Genomic DNA, 24356 nt, shown 5'->3' with positions numbered 1-24356 from the left:
AAAGAATCCTAATTCTAAATCCTAAGAGAGAGGAGAGAACCTCTCTCTCTAAAAACTACATCTACTCCTAAAATTGTGAATATGAAAGCTTGTTTCTGAATGGATGCATTCCCCCACTTTATAGCCTCTAATCTGCGCTTTCCGGTCCGCAAACTGGGTCAGAAACAGCCCAGAATTCGCTGGTTTCGAATTTTGTCACGCTGGTTTTTCGTCACTGCGATGCGGCCGCATGGATCACGCGGTCGTGTCACCTAGCATCAAGGAAACTATATCATATTATATATCAAATCGAAGCTCCGGACGTTAGCTTTCCAACGCAACTAGAACCGCGTCATTTGGACCTCTGTAGCTAAAGTTATAGCCGTTTGAGTGCGAAGAGGTCAGGCTGAACAGCTTAGCAATTTCTCCAACTTCTTATATTCCTTCCACTTTTGCATGTTTCCTTTCCATCCTCTGAACCATTCCTGCCCTATAATCTCTGAAATCACTTAACACACATATCAAGGCATCTAATGGTGATAAGAGAGGATTTAATATTAGCAAATATAAGGCCAAAAAAACATGTTTTCAATTAAAGCACATAATTAGGAAGGCAAATGTAAAACCATGCAAATAGTATGAATAAGTGGGTAAAGAGTAGATAAAAACCACTCAATTAAGCACAAGATAAATCATAAAATAGTGGTTTATCAGTAGCCATTGACAACGGTGATACCCAACATAAAGCTTGCCATGGAAGGGAGTATGAATGGTTGGAAGAAGGCAATAGGAAAGCAGAGGTTCAGAAGGAACAAAGCATCTTTATACTCTTATCTGAAATTCCTACCAATGAATTACATAAGTATTTCTATCTTTATTCTATGTTTTATTCATCTTTTAATGATCACTTCTCCATAACCATTTGAATCCGCCTGACTGAGATTTACAAGATGACCTTAGCTTGCTTCAAGCCGACAGTCTCCGTGGGATCGACCCTTACTCACGTAAGGTATTACTTGGATGACGCAGTGCACTTGCTGGTTAGTTGTGCGGAATTGTGACAAAGTGTGATTCACGTTTGAGAGCTCCAAGTCTTTGGCGCCATTGTTGATGATCACAATTTCGTGCACCAAGTTTTTGGCGCCGTTGCCGGGGATTATTCGAGTTTGGACAACTGACGGTTCATCTTGTTGCTTAGATTAGGTAATTTTATTTTATGTTTAAGCTTTTTACTTTTTATTTTCAAAAATTTTTTTTCAAAAGTACAAAAAAATTTTCTATTTTGTTCTTCAGAGTTTTTAAGAATGAATTCTAGAGTTTCATGATGATTTGTTGAAGTCTGGCTGGCTGTGAAGCCATGTCTAATCTTTTGGACCGAGGTTTCAACTTATCATCACAAGAACTTGTTGATTTCTATCAATTTCGCTGTTGTGAGCAATGATCTGCTAAAGCTTGGCTGGCCATCGGCCATGTCTAGTGTTTTGGACCGGAGCTTTCTTTGAAAGCTTGGCTGGCTAGTAAGCCATGTCTAATTCCTGGACCGGAGTCTTAGACTAGCATTGCAATGATTCCTGTAATTCTTATTAAAAATTTTGAATCCCTTTATTTTCTTTTCCACTCAATTTTCAAAAAATGACAAAAATTTTTTTTATAAAACCATAAAAATAAAAAATATTTTATGTTTCTTGTTTGAGTCTAGTATCAATTTTAAGTTTGGTGTCAATTGTATGTCTTTATTCTTCTTGCATTTTTCGAATATATGCATTATGTTCTTCATTGATCTTCAAGTTGTTCTTGATGATTTGATCTTTAATTTCTCTTATTTTGTGTCTTTTGTTGTTTCTTATATGCATTTTCAAATTGTTATAGTCCTTAGTATGCAAACTTCTAAGTTTGGTGTCTTGCATGCATTGTTTATTTGATCTTAGTTGCATTTTTATTATTTCTCATCATTAAAAATTCAAAAAAAAATTTCAAAATTATGTCTTTTCAAGTCAATAATACAGAGAATTGAAGATTCAGAACATGCAGCAGAGGAATTACACAGAAAAAGCTGGGCGTTCAAAACGCCCAGTGAAGAAGGAAAACTGGCATTTAAACGCCAGCCAGGGTACCTGGCTGGGCGTTAAATGCCCAAAAGAGTAGCATTTTGGGCGTTTAACGCCAGGATGACATAATAGGGAAGATTTTGTTTTTAATTCAAATTTTTTTCAAGTTTTCATAAGTTTTCAAAATCAAATCTTTTTTTTTGAAATCATATCTTTTCAATCATATCTTTTCAAAATAAATTTCTTTCCATTTTTTTTACTATTTTCGAAAATACTTGCTAACAATTAATGATTTGATTCAAAAATTTCAAGTATGTTGCTTTCTTGTTAAGAAAGGTTTAATATCTGAATCATATCTTTTAAATTTCTTGTTAGCCAAGTCATTAATTTTAAAATCAAATCTTTTTAAATTGTTTTTCAATTATATCCTTTCAATCATATCTTTTTAAAACCATATCTTTTCAATCATATCTTCTTAATCACATCTTTTTCAAAATAATTTTCAATCATATCTTTTTTATTTCTAATTTTAAAAATCTTTTTTAAAAATCACTTAATTTCTTTCCCAACTTTAATTCTCGAAAATCATCAATCAAATTTTCAAAATTTCTTTTAATTATTTCAAATTATTTTACTTTAATTTCAAAAATTCTTCCCCTCTTCTCACATCCTTCTATTTAAAGGACTAACACTCCTCCACTATCAACAATTCGAACTATATCCCTCTTGATAAGTTCGAATTCTTCTCTTTCTACCTTCTCCTTCTATTCTTCTATTCCTCTGACACTTCAAGGAATCTCTATACTGTAACATAGAGGATTCCATACTTTCTTGTTCACTTCTCTTTCTTATGAGCAGGAGCAAGGACAAAAGCATTCTTGTTGAGGCTGATCCTGAACCTGAAAGGACCTTGAAGAGAAAGCTAAGAGAAGCTAAAGTACAACTCTCTATAGAGGACCTAACAGAGCTTTTCAAACAAGAAGAAGACATGGCAGCCGAAAACAACAACAATGCCAACAATGCAAGGAAGGTGCTTGGTGACTTTACTGCACCTACTCCCGACTTCTGTGGGAGAAGCATCTCAATCCCTGCCATTGGAGCAAACAACTTTGAGCTTAAGCCTCAATTAGTTTCTCTGATGCAACAGAATTGCAAGTTTCATGGACTTCCAATGGAAGATCCTCATCAGTTATTAGCTGAATTCCTGCAAATCTGTGACACTGTCAAGACCAATGGGGTTGATCCCGAGGTCTACAAGCTTATGCTCTTTCCTTTTGCTATAAGAGACAGAGCTAGAACATGGTTGGATTCACAACCTAAAGAAAGCCTGAACTCTTGGGAAAAGCTAGTTAATGCCTTCTTGGCAAAGTTCTTTCCACCTCAAAAATTGAGTAAGCTTAGAGTGGAAGTCCAAACCTTCAGATAGAAGGAAGGTGAATCCCTCTATGAAGCTTGGGAAAGATACAAGCAATTAATCAGAAGGTGCCCTTCTGACATGCTTTCAGAATGGAGCATCATATGTATCTTCTATGATGGTCTGTCTGAACTGTCCAAGATGTCATTGGACAGCTCTGCTGGAGGATCTCTTCATCTAAAGAAGACGCCTACAGAAGCTCAGGAACTCATTGAGATGGTTGCAAATAACCAATTCATGTACACTTCTGAAAGGAACCCTGTGAATAATGGGACAAATCATAAGAAAGGAGTTCTTGAGATTGATACTCTGAATGCCATACTGGCTCAGAATAAAATATTGACTCAGCAGGTCAATATGATTTCTCAAAGTCTGTCTGGAATGCAAGCTGCACCAGGCAGTACTAAGGAAGCTTCATCTGAAGAAGAAGCTTATGATCCTGAGAACCCAGCAATGGAAGAGGTGAATTACATGGGAGAACCCTATGGAAACACCTATAATTCTTCATGGAGAAATCATTCAAATCTCTCATGGAAGGACCAATAGAGGCCTTGGTGGAAGAAATAGGTTTAGCAATAGCAAACCTTTTCCATCATCTTCTCAGCAACAGATAGAGAATTCTAAGCAGAGCCACTCTAAATTAGCATCTGTAGTCTCTGATCTAATTAAAACCACTCAAAGTTTCATGACTGAAACGAGGTCCTCCATTAGAAATTTGGAGGCACAAGTGGGTCTGAGTAAGAAAGTTACTGAACTCCCTCCTAGTACTCTTCTAAGCAATACAGAAGAGAATCCAAAAGGAGAGTGCGAGGCCATCACCATGACCCACACGGCCGAATCTGGAGAGGAGAAAGAGGCAGTGATCTCCACTAAGGAAGATCTCACTGGACGTCCACTGGCCTCCAAGGAGTTCCCTCATGAGAAACCATGGGAATCTGAGGCTTACACTGAGACCATAGAGATTCCATTGAATTTACTTCTGCCATTCATGAGCTCTAATGAGTATTCTTCCTCTGAAGAGGATGAAGATGTTACTGAAGAGCAAGTTGCTAAATACCTTGGAGCAATCATGAAACTAAATGCCAAGTTATTTGGTAATGAGACTTGGGAGGATGAACTCTCCCTTCCTCGCCAAAGAACTGGATGACTTGACTAGGCAGAGATTATCCCAAAAGAGACAAAATCTTGGAAAGTTCTCAATACCTTGCACCATAAGCACCATGACCTTTGAAAAGGCTCTGTGTGACCTAGGGTCAAGCAAAAACCTCATGCCTCTCTCTGTAATAGAGGAACTAGGAATTTTTGAGGTGCAAGCTGCAAGAATCTCATTAGAGATGGCAGACAATTCAAGAAAACAAGCTTATGGACTTGTAGAGGATGTCTTGGTAAAGGTTGAAGACCATTACATCCCTGCTGATTTCATAATCTTAGAGACTGGGAAGTGTATGGATGAATCCATCATCCTTGGCAGACCCTTCCTAGCTACAGCAAAAGCTGTGATTGATGTTGACAGAGGAGAATTGGTCCTTCAAGTGAATGAGGACTCCCTTGTGTTTAAGGCTCAAGGATCTCTCTCTGTAACCATGGAGAGGAAGCATGAAAAGCTTCTCTCAATACAAAGTCAAACAAAGCCCCCATATTCAAACTCTAAGTTTGGTGTTGGGAGGCCACAACCAAACTCTAAGTTTGGTGTTGAGAGGCCATCATCATGCTCTGAGTATCTGTGAGGCTCCATGAGAGCCCACTGTCAAGCTACTGACATTAAAGAAGCACTTGTTGGGAGGCAACCCAATTTTACTTATCTATGTTAAATTTCTATTGTTATTTTATGTTTTCTGTAGGTTGATGATCATATGAAGTCACAAAAACAATTGAAAAAGTGAAAACAAACTAAAAAATAGAATGAAAAATAGTACACCCTGGAGGAGAAAGCTACTGGCATTTAAGCGCCAGTAAGGGCAGCAGAATGGGCGTTAAACGCCCAGTCTGGCATCATTCTGGGTGTTTAACGCCAGAAAGGGGGCACAGAGCTGGCGTTTAACGCCAGAAAAGGGCAAGAAGCTGGCGTTAAATGCCAGAAATGGGCAGCAACCTAGCGTTTAATGCCAGGATTGGCAGAAAAGGGCATTTTGCACGCCACTTGGTGCAGGGATGAAAAATCCTTGACACCTCAGGATCTGTGGACCCCACAGGATCCCCACCTACCCCACCTCTCTCTCTCTTCTTCATCCATTCACCAATCATGTCAATACCTCTTCCCCAAAACCCTTCACCTATCAAATCCTACCCTCTTCTCTATAAACCCATCTTCACTCCCTCATTTTCACACAACATCAACACTACTTCTCCCCCTTGGCCGAAACACCAACCCACCTCCATCTCCTCCATTTCTTCTTCTTCTACTCCTTTTCTTTCTTCTTTTGCTCGAGGACAAGAAAACCTTCTAAGTTTGGTGTGGTAAAAGCGTTGCTTTTTGTTTTTCCATAACCATTTATGGCACCTAAGGCCGGAGAAACCTCTAGAAAGAGGAAAGGAAAGGCAAAAGCTTCCACCTCCGAGTCATGGGAGATGGAGAGATTCATCTCAAGGGTGCATCAAGACCACGTCTATGAAGTCGTGGCCAAGAAGAAGGTGATCCCCGAGGTCCCTTTCAAACTCAAAAAGGGTGAATATCCGGAGATCCGACATGAGATTCAAAGAAAAGGTTGGGAAGTTCTCACCAACCCCATTCAACAAGTCGGGATCTTAATGGTTCAAGAGTTCTATGCCAATGCATGGATCACCAAGAACCATGATCAAAGTGTGAACCCGGACCCCAAGAATTGGCTTACAATGGTCCGAGAGAAATGCTTAGATTTTAGTCCGGAGATGCACACCCCTACACTAGAAGGGTCAACTTTGATCAAAGGTTGGACCAAATCCTCATAGACATTTGTGAAGAGGGCGCTCAATGGAAAAGAGATTCAAGAGGAAAGCCGGTTCAACTAAGAAGGCATGACCTCAAACCCGTGGCTAGGGGATGGTTGGAGTTCATCCAACGCTCAATCATTCCCACTAGCAACCGGTCTGAAGTTACTATAGACTGGGCTATCATGATCCATAGCATCATGATTAGAGAGGAAGTAGAAGTTCATGAGGTTATATCCCAAGAACTTTACAAGGTGGCGGACAAGTCCTCTACTTTGGCAAGGTTAGCCTTCCCTCATCTCATCTGTCACCTTTTCAATTCGGCTGGAATTGACATAGAGGAAGACATCCTCATTGATGAGGACAAGCCCATCACTAAGAAAAGGATGGAGCAAACAAGAGATCCCACTCATGGACAAGAGCATGAGGAAAATCCTCATCATGAAATCCCTGAGATGCCTCAAGGGATGCATTTTCCTCCACAAAACTATTGGGAACAAATCAACACCTCCCTAGGAGAATTGAGTTCCAATATGGGACAACTAAGGGTGGAGCACCAAGAGCATTCCATCCTCCTCCATGAAATTAGAGAAGACCAAAGAGTTATGACTTATGAGAGAGGAGCAACAAAGGCAAGGAAGAGACATTGAGGAGCTCAAGCACTCCATAAGATCTTCAAGAGGAAGAACAAGTCGCCATCACTAAGGTGGACCCGTTCTTTAATTTCCTTGTTCTTTATTTCCTGTTTTTCGAATTTTTATGCTTCATGTTTATTTATGTTTGTGTCTTTATTACATGATCACTAGTGTCTAAGTGTCTATGACTTAAAGCTCTGAAAATGAGTCCATCACCTTTCTTAAATGGCAAATATTTTTAATTGAAAAAGAAAAAGAAGTGCATGAATTTCGTATTTTAAAACAGTTTAGTTATTTTGATGTGGTGGCAATACTTTTGTCTTTCTCAATGAATGCTTGAACAGTGCATATTTTTTTAAATTTTTTGTTTATGAATGCTAAAACTGTTGGCTCTTGAAAGAATGATGGAAAAAGGAGAAATGTTATTTGATGATCTGAAAAATCATAAAATTGATTCTTGAAGCAAGAAAAAGCAGTGAAAAGCTTGCAAAAAAAATATATGTGCGAAAAAAATGAAAAAAAAAAAGAAAGAAAAAGCAAGCAGAAAAAGCCAATAGCCCTTAAAACCAAAAGGCAAGGGTAAAATAAAAAGGATCCAAGGCTTTGAGCATCAGTGGATAGGAGGGCCCACAGGAATAAAATCTTGGTCTAAGCGGCTAAACCAAATTGTCCCTAACCATGTGCTTGTCGCGTGAAGGTGTCAAGTGAAAACTTGAGACTAAGCGGTTAAAGTCGTGGTCCAAAAGCAAAAAGAGTGTGCTTAAGAGCTCTGGACACCTCTAATTGGGGACTCTAGCAAAGCTGAGTCACAATCTGAAAAGGTTCACCCAGTTATATGTCTGTGGCATTTATGTATCCAGTGGTAATACTGGAAAACAAAATGCTTTGGGTCACAGCCAAGACTCATAAAGTAGCTGTGTTCAAGAATCAACATACTTAACTAGGAGAATTAATAACACTATTTGAATTCTGAGTTCCTATAGATGCCAATCATTCTGAACTTCAAAGGATAAAGTGAGATGCCAAAACTGTTCAGAAGCAAAAAGCTAAAAGCCCCGCTCATCTAATTAAGACTGATCTTCATAGATGTTTTTGGAATTCATTGTATATTATCTTCTTTTTATCTTATTTGACTTTTAGTTGCTTGGGGACAAGCAACAATTTAAGTTTCGTGTTGTGATGAGCGGATAATTTATACGCTTTTTGGCATTGTTTTTAGTATATTTTTAATATATTTTAGTTAGTTTTTATTATGTTTTTATTAGTTTTTAAATAAAAATCACATTTCTGGACTTTACTATGAGTTTGTGTATTTTTCAATGATTTTAGGTATTTTCATGCTGAAATTGAGGGACCTGAGCAAAAATCTGATTTAGAGGCTGAAAAAGGACTGCAGATGCTGTTGGATTCTGACCTCCCTGCACTCGAAGTGAATTTTCTGGAGCTACAGAAGCCCAATCGGCGCGCTCTTAATTGTGTTGGAAAGTAGACATTCTGGGATTTCCAGCAATATATAATAGTCCATACTTTTCCCGAGATTTGATGGCCCAAACAGGCGTTCCAAGTCAGCTTAAGAATTCTGGCGTCAAAACGCCAAAATTGGCACAAAAGCTGGAGTTAAACACCCAAACTGGCACAAAAGCTGGTGTTTAACTCCAAGAAAAGTCTCTACACATGGAAGCTTCAATGCTCAGCCCAAGCACACACCAAGTGGGCCCGGAAGAATATTTCTGTATTAATTACTTATTTCTGTAAACCATAGGCTACTAGTTCTCTATAAATAGGACCTTTTACTATTGTATTTTCATATCTTTGAATCATGTTTTGATGATTGAACCCTCTTTGGGAGGCTGGCCATTCAGCCATGCCTAGACCTTGTTCTTATGTATTTTCAACGGTGGAGTTTCTACACACCATAGATTAAGGTGTGGAGCTCTGCTGTTCTTCATGAATTAATACAATTACTATTATTCTTCTATTCAATTCACGCCTACTTCTTCTCTATGATATTCATTCGTTCTTCAACTTGATGAATGTGATGATCCGTGACACTCATAATCATTCTCACCTATGAACATGTGCTTGACAACCACCTCTGTTCTATAAGCAATGGCTTGAATGCGTATCTCCTGGGTTTCTAATCTAAGATTGGAACCTTCGTGGTATAGGCTAGAATTATTGGCGGTCATTCTTGAGATCCGAAAAGTCTAAACCTTGTCTGTGGTATTCCGAGTAGGATCTGGGAAGGGATGACTGTGACGAGCTTCAAACTCGCGATTGTTGGGCGTGTGACAGACGCAAAAGGATCAATGGATCCTATTCCAACATGATCGAGAACCGACAAATGATTAGCCGTGCGGTGACAGCGCATTTGGAACATTTTCACTGAGAGGACGGGAAGTAGCTGATGCTAGGGCATTTTGGCCAGTTTCACTGACCTTTTCTTTATGGTTTTAAGGTAGTTTCATGCATTTTCTTAGGAAATAAGCAAGTTTTGGGTAAATAATCACTTACATCTTGATTCAAGCAAACATTGTGAATTTTACATGATTTCATGAGAATTATGCATGAATTAAAGGACAAATTGAATGATGCAAGTCTCATAACTTGTATCAGAGCTTTGATGCACTTTATTGCTTGATTTCAGGATAAAGAAAGCAAGGAAGAACCACGTTAGCAGCCACGTTAGTCTAGCTAACGTGACCACTAACGTGGAATGAAGACTAGCTTACAACGTTAATGAGAAAAGTGATTGCCAATAACGCCTTCGTGAGACATCATAGCCCACGTTAGTTGCCACGTTAACTATGTTAATGTGGAAGCTAACGTGGAAGAGAAGTAGAACTCCAACGTTAGGGGTAAAAGTAAGTGCCACTAACGTTCCAAAAGGGGCAATTGGCCACGTTAAGAGCCACGTTAACTTAGTTAACGTGAGCTCTAACGTGGAAGAAGAAGATGATGCCAACGTTAGTGACACTCACCTTTGTCACTAACGTTGGACTAAGCTCATATTGGCTACGTTAAAAGCCACGTTAACCTAGTTAACGTGGACTCTAACGTGGAGGGAGCAAGAATCACCAACGTTAGTGACACTCACCTTTGTCACTAACGTTGGATTGAGCCACTATGAGCCACGTTAGTTGCCACGTTAATAACATTAATGTGGAAGCTAACATGGAGAAGAGGGATGATGAGCCAACGTTAGTGACACTCACCTTTGTCACTAACGTTGGAGATGGCTATCAATACCACATTAGAAGTCACGTTAACTTAGTTAACGTGAACTCTAACATGGGAAGTAGGGGCGTTCTGAAGCATTAGTGACAAAGGTAAGTGTCACTAACGCTCTCGAAGATTTGGCAAGCCTACGTTAAAGGCCACGTTAACTATTCTAACGTGAACTCTAACGTAGGGAGAAAGGGGTACTCTCAACGTTATTGAAAAAGGTAAACCCCAGTAACGTTTGCGAAGGGCCAAGGGTCAACGTTAGTAGTCACGTTAGTGCCACTAATGTTGAAGTTAACGTGGACCACTTTGGGTTAGAAACGTTAGTGAAAAAGGTGATTGTCACTAACGTTCTCAACCCCACATTTTCACTTAACGTTAACACCACTAACGCCCTAAGCTAAAGTCCCTGCCTACTTCACACTTTCTCTGCAAGTAAAGCTGAGCCCACTGAAGAAGATAACTGCTTCAACTCAAGATCCAAAGGCCCACATCCAAGACTTGAAGAATCAACTAGAAGATCAGAAGAGTAGTATATATAGGAGTAGCTTTGAACTAGAGAAGGGGGCTTTTGGGCCTTATTAGAATTACTCTCTGTATTTTACTTTCTCTGTACTTCTAGTTTAACTTTCAAAATGTACTCTCCATCTTTGCTTTCCATTCCCAGAGCTATGAACAACTAAACCCCTTTCATTGGGTTAGGGAGCTCTGTTGTAATTTGATGGATCAATAACAGTTTTCATTATTCTTCTTCTTTCTTTTCTCTTGATTTTACTAGAAAGCTATCAATCTTCATCCAATTGAGTAGTTATCTTGGAAAAGAAGCTATTCATGCTTGGATCTCTTCTGAACCTTGGAAAAGGAATGAAGAGATCATGCTAGAAATGCTTTCTCATGTTGGACCAAGTTAGGGTTTGGGCGGATATGGTGACATATAATTCTTCCAATACTTTGATTTGGAAATACATGTGGTATAATCAGTGACCACACTTCATCTTTTCTCATGAGCAATTAGACCAAGGAATTGGCTATTGATCTGATTTGAGAGATTGAATTACCAAGGAATTGGAATTCAATCACTTAAGATTGCCAAGGAGATCAATGAATGCATTGATTGAGGAAGAATGCAACATCTCCTAAGCCCAATGAATTCCCCATTTCTGATCTTACCCATTCTCTTTACTTATTGCCATTTACTTTCATGCTAAACTCCCCTTCCCCATTTAAGATTCTGCAATTTACTTCCCGTCATTTATTTTCTGCTATTTACTTTCCCGCCATTTAATTTCCTACAATTCTCAACTCACTTTCTGCTTAGCTCAACTAGAACATTCTTCCAATTAAAGTTGCTTGACCAATCAATCCCTGTGGGATTCGACCTCACTCTACTGTGAGTTTTTACTTGACGACAATTCGGTATACTTGCCGAAGGAAATTTGTTGAGAGACAAGTTTCCGTGCATCAAGTTTATGGCACCGTTGCCGGGGATTGATTTTGTATCAACAATGATTAAATTGGTAGATAACTAGATTGAGCATTTGTTTTTTTTATTTTGTTTTATTTAAGTTCATTTGAGTAATTTACTTTCTGTTTAGCTATTTTCTTCCCTTTCCCCTACCCATTTTCTTAGTTGTTTGCAATTCAGTCACTAACCCACTAACTGTTTGATATATTGCATCACTCACACTAACAGCATTACTGTAGAAATTACTGTCTGTATCTATCTCTCTTGCTTTTGCTTTGTTGGTTGTATGACAGGTAGAAGAAGCGGGGCTTCAACTTTCTTTGATTCTGAACCTGAGAGGATCTTCCTTAGATTAAGGAGTGAAGCAAGAGGAAAGAGAGTAGTTGGTGCTGAGGAAGAGGAAGAGTACTTTGAACCAGACATGGAGGAGAATATGGAGAACCATCATGAAGAAGAGGCTCACAACCATGGCAGAGAAGGTCCAGCGCATCAGGCTGGACAAGAGAGAAGAGTTCTGGGTTCCTACATCAACCCAAACCCAGAAAACTGTGGAAGTAGCATACAAAGGCCAACCATACATGCCAACAACTTTGAACTAAAGCCACAGCTCATCACCCTTGTTCAGAACAATTGTTCATTCGGAGGAAGTGTCCAAGAAGACCCTAATCAACATCTAACCACCTTCCTGAGGATATGTGACACTGTAAAGTCTAATGGTGTTCATCCTGACACCTATAGACTACTTCTGTTTCCCTTCTCACTCAAGGACAAAGCATCTAAATGGCTGGAATCCTTTCCAAAGGAGAGTTTAGCAACCTGGGAAGATGTGGTGAACAAGTTCTTGGCAAGATTCTATCCTCCTCAACGGATCAACAGGTTGAGAGCTGAGGTACAAACATTCAGGCAGCAAGATGGTGAGACTCTATGTGAAGCATGGGAGAGGTTTAAAGACTTGACAAGAAGATGCCCGCCAGATATGTTCAATGAATGGGTGCAGTTGCACATCTTCTATGAAGGCCTTTCGTATGAATTAAAGAAGGCAGTAGACCACTCATCCGGGGGATCTCTAAACAAGAAAAAGACCATTGAAGAAGCCATAGATGTCATTGAGATTGTAGCAGAGAATGACTACTTCTATGCTTCTGAAAGAGGCAATACTAGAGGAGTGATGGAGCTGAATAATGTGGATACACTGCTAGCTCAAAACAAGATGATTACCAAGCAATTAGCTGACCTCACCAAGAAGATGGAGAGGAATCAAGTAGCAGCAATCACCACTTCAGCAGCAACCCAAGAAGGAGTGAATGAAGAAGCAGAGGGTGATCAGGAACAAGCCAACTACATTGGGAGTTCACCTAGGCAAAACCATGACCCATACTCCAAAACATATAATTCTGGTTGGAGAAACCACCCAAACTTTGGGTGGGGAAATCAACAAGACCAAGGCCAAGATCAGAGACGCCACAACCCCAACAACAATGCAATTCACCAACACTCCACACAGAGGTCATACCAACACCCACCCAATAACACTTCTCAACATCCATACCAAAGTCAAAATGGCCCTTCTCATCCTTCCAATCTCAACTCTCCATTATCAGAAGAAAGACTATCAAGGATTGAGACTCTACTTGAAGGCATATGCAAGGAGATTCAAGATAACAAGGTGTTCAAAAAGGAGGTGCGAGCCAATATCAAGAATCAGGGAAAAACCATCAAGAGGCTGGAAATTCAAGTGGGATACCTATCTGAGAAGATTCCCAAACTTACCGATAGCTTCCCAAGTGACACAGAGAAAAATCCGAGAGGTGAAGCAAAGAAAGTCAGATGGGAAGATTGTAAGATGGTTACTATAAGTGATAAGGAGACTGAGGAAGAGCCAAACAAACCATCAGAACAACCTGAAGATACATCAGCAGGAAAGCAGGAAGAGAATTATCAAGAAACCACAATTACACAGAAGGAGCTGCTGAGACTCTATGCACCTTTTCCCCAATTACTCAATGGTGGTGTAGAGAATAGAATATACTCAAGGTTTCTTGACATATTTGCATCTCTCCATATAACCATACCATTCATCAAGGCCCTCTAACAAATGCCCTCATACATTAGGTACATGAAGGAGCTGCTGACCAGAAAAAGCTCACTCAAGGGAGGACAAACCATAGTGATGAATAAGGAGTGCAGTGCTCTCATTCAACCAGAGCTGCCTACAAAAAGGAAGGACCCAGGGATTTTTCACATCCCCTGTGCCATAGGAGAAACAATGTTTGATAAAGGACTCTGTGATCTGGGAGCCAGCATCAACTTAATGCCTTTATCCCTTATGAAGAGGCTGCAAATCAATGAGCTGATGCCCACAGACGTAGTCATCAGGTTGGCAGACAAAACTCAAAAACAAGCAATAGGAGTGGTTGAAAACATGCTGGTGAAGGTTGGGAACTACTTCCTTCCCACAGACTTTGTCATACTGGAAATGGAAGAAAGTTATCTTCACCCAATCATATTGGGAAGACCATTCTTAGCTACAGCTAGAGCGCTCATAGATGTGGAGTGAGGAGAGCTGATACTGAGGGTACATGATGAATAACTCACCTTCAATGTCTTCAAACCTTCACAAGAAGCAAGTCAAGAAGGCAAGGAACTAAGGACAGAGCATGATAGAGCAATGGTGGGAGAAACAAGCATTGAGGCACAAGCTGTACACTCAGGAATTCCTTTGGGTGATGAACAAAATAATCAGCAGATGTCACAGCTAAAGGAAACTCAAGTGGAGCCAAAACCACCAGAATCATATGGGACCAGCAACAAAATTCCCCTAGGAAAAAAGACCACAAAGAGCAGGATAACAGCAAGAGAAACAAAGAAGAAGATACCAAGGAGATGGAGGAACAAAAAGATCCCTACAGAAGATTTCTCTCCAAGGGATAAAGTGATCTCAGCATACTTCCTAGATATCCCACCTCATCTCCCCACCATCCCATCTCAGTTACCTAAGGTTTTCACCATCAAAAAAGTTCTCTCCTTAGAACATGTAGAGATCATTGATGAAGCCAATGGAGACAGGTTTACTGCAAGGGGGGAAGATTTGAAGCATTACCAACCACCCTGACAAAGGAAGAACGTCAAGCTAGTGACGCTAAAGAAGCGCTTCATGGAAGGCAACCCATGTTTTACATGCTTTTAAAGTAGTTAATAAAGCAAGGTTCATGGATCGCAATTCAACTTTGACATATCCTTGAATAAATCCTTTTATGCAACATATAGTGAAGAACAAGTTTGGTGTTCAAGGCACACTAAGATGACATGAATGCAGCTCATAGCATGTCACTCTTAGCACCTTGAACAAATCATCTTACACCACATTGCCAGAAACTAAGTTTGGTGTCACCAAGGTTGCATACATGGAAATTTAATTAGTCAGTTGGTTTGTATTTGTGAATAGCACTTAGTAGTTGACAACAAAAATTTTAAAAAGTAGTTACTCTTTCTTGTCTTTTAAAGTTTATCGCCACTTCCCACAATTTTATTTTTTCTTTTATTTTGTAGGAGGATTAATGGGACAATTGAAGGGTTCGGCTACCACAAAAGGAGAGGACTGTACATGTGTCTCCAGGGGAATCGCATTGGAAATTGTTGCCATGCAACATTGGAAGGAGAGCAAGCTTGGAAACTGAACCAACCCCATCATAAAGTTGATGATCCTTGTGCTCATCCCATGCAAAACCCCATCTGTCCATCACACAACCACCCCATCAATCCACACCCTTCATTCACTCATCACTTTCCTATATAAGTGATCCCTAGTCCGTATTTCCCTTCACATTCCAGCAACCATTTCTTCAAACTTCTCACTCTCGAAGTACAACTCTCCAAGCTACACCCTATCCAAACCCAACCGAATTCCACCACTCATCACTCACCTCAACACCTTCACTTTTCAAAAATCATTCATGGCATCATTAAGCTCCAAGAGGCAAAAGAGAAAGGAACCGGTTGAGAGCAGCCCTTTTGTGAAGGAAAGTTTAAAACTGCATTCCATGAATGTGAATTTGAACGGATAAAGCTTAAGAAGATATTGCGTGAGTTAACATTCCAATTCAACGAAGATGAATGCCCACAGATTCGAGAGAAGATTGAACAAAGGGGTTGGCAAAGGCTCACGAACCCAGAAGCAAAGATAAATGCAAACCTCATCAAAGAATTCTATGCAAATGTGGTCAGAGAAGACAAAACCAAGGCCCCCACCTTCAAAAGTTACGTGAGAGGAACAGAGGTAGACTTCAACTCCAATGCCATAACAAGGGTTCTTCAGCTGAAATCACCACATTTTGATGAGCCCAGTTATCACGTGAGAATAAGTAACGGCCCCGACAATGATGAACTTAAAGAAATTATGAATGATATGTGTGTTATAGGATCTGACTGGGAAAGGTATTCAGATAGAAGACCTCAGTTCATCAGGAGAGGAGACCTCATCCCGGAAGCCAAGGGATGGTTTGAACTTGTGAGGAGATCTATCCTCCCAGCTGCAAACAATTCTGAGGTCAACGTTACTCGAGCTACTATGGTACACTGCTTAGTAAAGGGTGGAGGCATCAATATGAACGAAATTATTTCTGAGGGGATTCAAGAATCAGCTGAGAAGAATGATCCAGGTGGGGTGAGCTCCAAAATCAAAGACCAATGAACCTCAATTATAACATCCCCAGCATCACAAACAAGCACAACCACACCCCTATTAACAACACCCATTACACACTACCACAATACACATACTTCCAACCCTATCACAGTTCACAATTCTCCTAAAACAACTTCCATCAACCAGCTCATTTCACACAACCTCGACCAACTCCATGCTCTCAAAGAATCTCTAACCTAGAGAAAATAATGGAGAAAATCATAGAAAATCAAACCCTGGCAGTCAAGAACCAAGAAGTAGCATTCAGAAACTTTGAAAGACAAATGGGGCAAATAGCTGAACACTTTTCAGAACTGAGTAAGAAGAGAGCAAATACTTCCCTAGAGCCACTGAAGATAACCCAAAAGACAACGAAAAAGTTACAAAGTGGGAGAAGTAGAAAGAAATCATAGAGGAAAGTGAAAAGGCTATAGAAAAAGAAGCCATTATTCAGGAAAAACACCACAGAGAAATTCCACAAGAGGAGATAGAGGAAAGGAAGCTCACAGTGAGAGGAGAAAATCTAAGGTAACATGATTTTCAGCTTCCATGATCAAAGAATGAAGGATGTCAAGCTAGTGACAATAAAAGAGAGCTTGTTGGGAGGCAACCCAACCTAAGATAATCTCTTTTCATAGCTTTTTCAATAAAAAAAAAAGGGTTGAGTAGTTGATGAGCGGATAATTTATACGCTTTTTGGCACTGCTTTTAGTATGTTTTTAGTAGAATCTAGTTACTTTTAGGGATGTTTTCATTAGTTTTTATGTTAAATTCACATTTATGGACTTTACTATGAGTTTGTGTATTTTTCTGTGATTTCAGGTATTTTCTGGCTGAAATTGAGGGACTTGAGCAAAAATCAGATTCAGAGGTAGAAGAAGGACTGCTGATGCTGTTGGATTCTGACCTCCCTGCACTCAAAGTGGATTTTCTGGAGCTTTAAAACTCAAAATGGCGTGCTTCCAATTGCGTTGGAAAGTAGACATCCAGGGCTTTCCAGCAATATATAATAGTCCATATTTTGAACGAGTTTAGATGACATAAAAGGGCGTTGAACGCAAGTTCTACGCTGTAGTCTGGAGTTAAACGCCAGAAACAAGTCACAAACCAGAGTTGAACGCCAGAAATACGTTACAACCTGGCGTTCAACTCCAGAAAGAGCCTCTGCACGTGGAACATTCAAGCTCAGCCCAAGCACACACCAAGTGGGCCCCAGAAGTGGATTTATGCATCAATTACTTACTTCTGTAAACCCTAGTAGCTAGTTTATTATAAATAGGACTTTTTACTATTATATTAGAGATCTTTGAACATCTTTGAACATCTTTTGATCATCTTTGGATGCCTGGTTCTTAGATCAGAGGGGCTGGCCATTCGGCCATGCCTGGACCTTTCACTTATGTATTTTCAACGGTAGAGTTTCTACACTCCATAGATTAAGGTGTGGAGCTTTGCTGTTCCTCAAAGATTAATGCAAAGTACTACTGTTTTCTATTCAATTCAACTTATTCCGCTTCTAAGATATTCATTCGCACTTCAACCTGAATGTGATGAACGTGACAATCATCATCATTCCCCATGAACGCGTGCCTGACAACCACTTCCGTTCTACCTTCGATTGAATGATTATCTCTTAGATCTCTTAATCAGAATCTTCGTGGTGTAAGCTAGATTGATGGCGGCATTCATGAGAATCCGGAAAGTCTAAACCTTGTCTGTGGTATTCCGAGTAGGATTTTGGGATTGAATGACCGTGACGAGCTTCAAACTCGCGATTGCTGGGCGTAGTGACAGACGCAAAAGGAGGGTGAATCCTATTCCAGCATGATCAGGAACCTCAGATGATTAGCCGTGCTGTGACAGAGCATTTGGAGCATTTTCACAAGAGGAGGGGATGTAACCACTGACAACGGTGATGCCCTTGCATAAAGCGAGCCATGGAATGGAGTAAGACTGATTGGATGAAGACAGCAGGAAAGTAGAGGTTCAGAGGAACGAAAGCATCTCTATACGCTTATCTGAAATTCTCACCAATGAATTACATAAGTGTTTCTATCCTTATTTTCTGTTTAATTAGTATTATTTTCGAAAACTCCATAACTATTTTATATCTGCCTGACTGAGATTTACAAGGTGACCATAGCTTGCTTCATACCAACAATCTCCGTGTGATCGACCCTTACTCATGTAAGGTTTATTACTTGGACGACCCAGTGCACTTGCTGGTTAGTTGTATCGAAGTTGTGACAAATTATGAATTGAGATTAGAGCACCAAGTTCTTGGAGCCATTACTAGAGATCACAATTTCGTGCACCAAGTTTTTAGCGCCGTTGCCTGGGATTGTTCGAGTTTGGACAACTGATGGTTCATCTTGTTGCTCAGATTAGGTAACTTTCTTTTCGTTTTCTTTTCAAAAACTTTTCAAAAAAAAAATTCTTTCAAAAATTTCTCCCTTGTTTTCGAAAAAATTTTTAAAAATAAATGTTTTAAAAAAATATTTTTCTTCAGAATTTTTAAGAATGAATTCTAGTGTTTCATGCAGCATGTTGAAGCCTGGATGGCTGTAGGGCATGTTAGGCGTGTCATGTCTGAGTTACATACTAAAGCTTGGCTGGCTATCAAGCCATGCCTGACCCTTTGATTGGAGCTTTAGACTAAAGAGCATAAGATTCCTGGAATTGATATTAAAAATTTTGGAATCCTTATTTTTCTTTTTCAAAATGATTCTCGAAAAAAAAATTAAAAGAAAATACAAAAAAAAATTAAAAAAATCATAAAAATCAAAAATATTTTTTGTGTTTCTTGTTTGAGTCATGTGTCATGTTATAAGTTTGGTGTCAATTGCATATTCATATTGCATTTTTCGAAAATTGCATTCATGCATGTGTTCTTCATGATCTTCAAGTTGTTCTTGGTAAGTCTTCTTGTTTGATCTTGATGTTTTCTTGTTTTGCATCTTTTCTTGTTTTTCATGTGCATTTTTGCATTCATAGTGTCTAAACATGAAAGATTTCTAAGTTTGGTGTCTTGCATGTTTTCTTTGCATAAAAAAATTTTTTTTTTCAAAAATAAGTCTTGATGTTCATCATGACATTCAAAGTGTTATTGGTGTTCATCTTGACATTCATAGTGTTCTTGCATTCATCACATACTTTGATCCATAATTTCCATGCATTGAGCATTTTTAGTGTTTTTCTCTCTCATCATAAAAATTCAAAAAAATATCTTTCCCTTTTTCTCTCTTAAAATTTCGAAAATTTGATTTGACTTTTTCAAAAATTTTTAAAATCTAGTTGTTTTTATGAGTCAAATCAAATTTTCAATTTAAAAATCTTATCTTTTTCAAAATCTTTTTCAAAAATCAAATCTTTTTCATTTTTCTTAGTTATTTTCGAAAATTATAAAAATATTTTTCAAAAATCTTTTTCTTATCTTTATCTCCATATTTTCGAAAATAACATCATCAATTAATGTTTTGATTCAAAAATTTCAAGTTTGTTACTTGCTTGTTAAGAAAGATTCAAACTTTAAGTTCTACTATCATATCTTGTGATTTCTTGTGAATCAAGTCATTAATTGTGATTTTAAAAATAAAATCTTTTTCAAAAACTAATTTCAATCATATCTTTTCAAAAATATCTTCTTATCTTATCTTTTTCAAAAATTTGATTTCAAAATATCTTTTCTAACTTCCTAACTTCTTATCTTTTCAAAATTTGTTTCAACTAACTAACTTTTGTTTGTTTCTTATCTTTTTCAAAACTACCTAACTAACTCTCTCTCTCTCTCTCTCTCTAATTTTCGAAAATATCTTCCCTCTTTTTCAAAATTTCTTTTTAATTAACTAATTATTTTAATTTTTGATTTTAATTTTCGAAAATTACTAACCTTTTTCAAAAACAATTTTCGAAAATCACTAACTCTTTTTCAAAAATTATTTTTGAAAATTCTCTCTCTCTTATCTCCTTCTATTTATTTATTCATCTATTAACACTTCATCTCACCCAAATTCGAACCCCCTCTTCCATCTGTGTTCGAATTTTTTCTTCTTCTTTTCTTCTACTCACACAGGGACCTCTATACTGTGGTAAAAAGGATTCCTATTATTATTATTTTTTTGTTCCCTCTTTTTCATATGAGCAGGAGCAAGGACAAGAATATTCTTGTTGAAGCAGATCCAGAACCTGAAAGGACTCTGAAGAGAAAACTAAGAGAAGCTAAATTACAACAATCCAGAGAGAACCTTTCAGAAATTTTCAAACAGAAAGAGGAGATGGCAGCCAAAAATAATAATAATGCAAGGAGAATGCTTGGTGACTTTACTACACCTAATTCCAATTTACATGGAAGAAGCATCTCCATTCCTGCCATTGGAGCAAACAACTTTGAGCTGAAACCTCAGCTAGTTTCTCTGATGCAACAGAACTGCAAGTTTAATGGACTTCCATCTGAAGATCCTTTTCAGTTCCTAACTGAATTCTTGCAGATATGTGATACTGTTAAGACTAATGGAGTAGATCCTGAAGTCTACAGACTCATGTTTTTCCCTTTTTCTATAAGAGACAGAGCTAGAGTGTGGTTAGATTCTCAACCCAGAGATAGCCTGAACTCTTGGGACAAGCTGGTCACGGCTTTCTTAGCCAAGTTCTTTCCTCCTCAAAAGCTAAGCAAGCTTAGAGTGGATGTTTAAACCTTCAGACAGAAAGAAGGTGAATCCCTCTATGAAGCTTGGGAAAGATACAAGCAGCTGACCAAAAAGTGTTCTTCTGACATGCTTTCAGAATGGACCATCCTGGATATATTCTATGATGGTTTATCTAAGCTATCAAAGATGTCATTGGATACTTCTGCAGGTGGATCCATTCACCTAAAGAAAACGCCTGCAGAAGCTCAAGAACTCATTGACATGGTTGCTAATAACCAGTTCATGTACACTTCTGAGAGGAATCCTGTGAATAATGGGATGCCTATGAAGAAGGGAGTTCTTGAAATTGATACTCTGAATGCCATATTGGCTCAGAACAAAATATTGACGCAGCAAGTCAATATGATTTCTCAAAGTCTGAATGGAATGCAAGCTGCATCCAACAGTACTCAAGAGGCATCTTCTGAAGAAGAAGCTTATGATCCTGAGAACCCTGCAATAGCAGAGGTGAATTACTTAGGTGAACCTTATGGAAACACCTATAATCCATCATGGAAAAATCATCCAAATCTCTCATGGAAGGATCAAAAGCCTCAACAAGGCTTTAATAATGGTGGAAGATACAGGTTTAGCAATAGCAATCCTTTTCCATCATCCACTCAGCAACAGACAGTGAACTCTGGACAAAACACCTCTAATTTAGCAAACTTAGTCTCTGATCTGTCCAAGGCCACTGTAAGTTTCATGAATGAAACAAGGTCTTCCATTAGAAATTTGGAAGCACAAGTGGGCCAGCTGAGTAAAAGGATCACTGAAATCCCTCCTAGTACTCTCCCAAGCAATACAGAAGAAAATCCAAAAGGAGAGTGCAAGGCCATTGACATAACCACCATGGCCGAACCTGTAAGGGAAGGAGAGGACGTGAATCCCAAGGAGGAAGACCTCCTGGGACGTCCAGTGATCAATAAGGAGTTTCCCTCTGAGGAACCAAAGGAATCTGAGACTCATCTAGAGACCATAGAGATTCCATTGAACCTCCTTATGCCATTCATGAGCTCTGATGAGTATTCCTCTTCTGAAGAGAATGAGGATGTTACTGAAGAGCAAACTGCCAAGTTCCTTGGTGCAATCATGAAGCTGAATGCCAAATTATTTGGTATTGAAACTTGGGAAGATGAACCTCCCTTGTTCACCAATGAACTAAGTGATCTGGATCAACTGACATTGCCTCAGAAGAAATAGGATCCTGAAAAGTTCTTAATACCTTGTACCATAGGTACCATGATCTTTAAGGCTCTGTGTGACCTTGGTTCAGGAATAAACCTCATGCCCCTCTCTGTAATAGAGAAACTGGGAATCTTTGGGGTACAAGCCACTAAAATCTCATTAGAGATGGCAGACAATTCAAGAAAACAGGCTTATGGACAAGTAGAGGACGTGTTAGTAAAGGTTGAAGGCCTTTACATCCCTGCTGATTTCATAGTCTTAGATACTGGGAAGGATGAGGATGAATTCATCATCCTTGGAAGACCCTTCCTAGCCACAGCAAGAGCTATGATTGATGTGGACAGAGGAGAATTGATCCTTCAACTAAATAAGGACAACCTTGTGTTTACAACTCAAGGATCTCTCTCTGCATCCATGGAGAGGAAGCATAAAAAGCTTCTCTCAAAGCAGAGTCAAACAAAGCCCCCACAGTCAAACTCTAAGTTTGGTGTTGGGAGGCCACAACCAAACTCTAAGTTTGGTGTCAAACCCCCATATCCAAACTTTAAGTTTGGTGTTGGGAGGTCTCAACAAAGCTCTGTAAATCTGTGAGGCTCCATGAGAGCCCATTGTCAAGCTATTGACATTAAAGAAGCGCTTGTTGGGAGGCAACCCAATTTTTTATTTATTTAATTATATTTTTATTAGTTACATGTCTTTGTAGGTACATGATCATGTGGAGTCACTGATGGGATATTTTAGCGGAAAAACGAATTTCTCCAAAACACCCAAAACTAACCGGCAAGTGCACCGGGTCGCATCAAGTAATAATAACTCACGGGAGTGAGGTCGATCCCACAGGGATTGAAGGATTGAGCAATTTTAGTTTAGTGGTTGATTTAGTCAAGCGAATCAAGATTTGGTTGAGTGATTTGTGATTTGCAGAATTTAAATTGCATGGAAAGTAAAGGGAATGGGTAATTGACATGAAATTAAAGAGAACAGGAATTTAAATGCTGAATCTTAAAGAACAAGAAATTAAATGGCAGAAACTTAGAACGCAAGAAATGTAAATTGCAGAATCTTAAAGTGCAAGAAATGTAAATAGCTTGAATTGTAAAGGGAATTGGGAGTTGGATTTGCAGAAATTAAACGAGGGAAAGTAAATTGCAACCAACAGAGAAGTAAAAGAACACTTGGATTGAACCGGATCTAAAAACAGAATTGTAAATAAGCATGAAAACAGTAAACAGGGAATGGGAAATGGGGAATCCAGATCTCAGGACCCAAGAGACTAGATAACCAAGTCTAGATCTCAATGCCTTCCTAGATCCAACAAGAACAATTGCAAAGGAATTGTAAATTGCAAAGAAAGTAGATGAAGAACAATTAACAGAAATTAAATTCAATAAGCAGTAGAAGAAACAGAGAGATCTTCGGATGAGATTGAAACAGAATTCCTTCAATTCTCCAACCCAAGATCCAAGACAATTTCAATTGAAATTGAAAGCAATAAAACTAAGAGGAAGAGAGTGGAATTCTCCTTCCCCGAAACTAAGAAATTAAAGATCACTCAATATCCAAAGCTCTCCGAAAACTATTATGAAAACTCCAAAAAGGAAAGCTCCCTTAAGAACTTGAATTCTATCCTATTTATACACTTTCTTCAAATGATCTTCAAGCCTTGAGTTGGGCCTTTGCTCTTGGTGGAATTGGGTTGAGAGAGGCCTTGGTTGATTGCTCTTGGAGTTTGGAGAGGATCCAAAGTGAACCAAGTGAACCGGGTTGGAGTTTTGCAAAAGTTTGAGTAATAGTTTGAGCAAAAGTTTGAGGCAAACTTTTGGTCCAACTTTTCATATCAGCCCCCATGTTTTGCTGATACCCACGTTGGTGCAAAAGTTAGGGGTCTAACTTTTGCTCCAACGTTGGCCTTCCTTAGTGCACTTATGGCGCCAACGTTAGCCCAAAAGTTAGGGGCTAACGTTGGCGCAAACTTTTGCTCCCCCTTTGTGTTTTTCATGTGCCAACGTTAGCCCAAAAGTTAGAGGCTAACGTTGGCGCAAACTTTTGGTGGCCAGGGGGTGTTTTTCTCATGCCAACGTTAGCCATAAAGTTAGGGGCTAACGTTGGCGCAAACTTTTGGTGCC

The 24356-nt window shown here is 39.0% G+C and overlaps 3 non-coding genes across 3 annotated transcripts; all 3 read right to left on the bottom strand.

Moving 5' to 3' along the window:
* Positions 1-3420: 3420 nt before the first annotated feature.
* Positions 3421-3528, bottom strand: LOC148564331 (small nucleolar RNA R71). Its single transcript, XR_015885050.1, has one exon. It is a non-coding gene; the product is annotated as a small nucleolar RNA R71 (small nucleolar RNA).
* A 9019-nt stretch (positions 3529-12547) lies between these two features.
* Positions 12548-12654, bottom strand: LOC148564330 (small nucleolar RNA R71). The gene has a single exon (XR_015883879.1). It is a non-coding gene; the product is annotated as a small nucleolar RNA R71 (small nucleolar RNA).
* An 8373-nt stretch (positions 12655-21027) lies between these two features.
* LOC148564329 (small nucleolar RNA R71) lies at positions 21028-21135 on the bottom strand. Its single transcript, XR_015885169.1, has one exon. It is a non-coding gene; the product is annotated as a small nucleolar RNA R71 (small nucleolar RNA).
* Between the last annotated feature and the right edge of the window lie 3221 nt (positions 21136-24356).

Source organism: Arachis ipaensis, chromosome B5 (assembly GCF_059453495.1).
Source record: "Arachis ipaensis isolate K30076 ecotype BB chromosome B5, ASM5945349v1, whole genome shotgun sequence".
NCBI lineage: Eukaryota > Viridiplantae > Streptophyta > Magnoliopsida > Fabales > Fabaceae > Arachis > Arachis ipaensis.
This window is presented reverse-complemented; position numbering and strand designations above follow the sequence as displayed.